This window comes from Brassica oleracea, chromosome C7 (assembly GCF_000695525.1).
Source record: "Brassica oleracea var. oleracea cultivar TO1000 chromosome C7, BOL, whole genome shotgun sequence".
Taxonomy (NCBI): domain Eukaryota; kingdom Viridiplantae; phylum Streptophyta; class Magnoliopsida; order Brassicales; family Brassicaceae; genus Brassica; species Brassica oleracea.
Window position 1 is genome coordinate 27724007 of NC_027754.1, and position 953 is coordinate 27724959.

Sequence of the window (953 nt, forward strand, 5' to 3'; positions counted from 1 at the left end):
CCTAGATAAACACGGTGCAGTCCAAACATCAGAGTGAATCAAATCAAAGCAATTCTCATAAATAGTGGATGATCTTTGAAACACAGTCCTACAATGTTTGTCCAAAATACATGCCTCACAATCATTATTTTTAAACATGACACCTGGTAACATAATGCTTAAAGCCCTAACATGTGGATATCCAAGTCTAGTATGCCACAATGCATCTTTTCTTAAGGAAGAAACAGAACTAAATGAGAAGCAAGAACTAGAGATGGGACTAAGATCTTCAAGCATATAAAGGTCTCCTTCGGTTGCTTCTTGCCCAATCAACTTACTGCTCTTAATATCCTGAAACTTAACATCATCAGGACTAAAAATAACATTGCATTGAAGGTCAGTGGTGCATCTTTTGACAGATAAAAGATTAGAAGTAAACTAAGGCATGAAAAATACTTTAGAGTCCTTATCAAACAGTTTTAGTTTACCAATTCCTCTAATAGGAATTCTATCTCCATTAGCAATCATAACATGTCCATGAGCCGGTTCTATGTCTTTAATCAGGTTATTATCACTAATCATATGATGAGATGCACCAGAATCAATGATCAAAGGTTTATGCACGTTTCTAGGAATCTCAGTCCTTGATGGTTCATTTTGTTTTATCAGGTTTCATAGTAATCCTAACATCTTACTAGTTATACTCGGCTCACTAGTAGCAGTGTAAGCGCTTTTAAACATGTATAGTAACTTATCAGTATAACTAGGATTACTAGCAGTAGTGTAAGAGCTTTAAAAAATTTCTAGTAACTTATCAGTAGTACTAGGCAATGTATGAGTAGCATATGAGTGTCCAAGGGTGTTTCCGCGAGAGTGTTACCAGACTCCTTAAGAGCTTTGAAGAAGGCTTCAAGGTCAGTTCTTTTGAATACCTCATGATCCATACCCTTTCCAATTAGTTGATGAGATGCCAA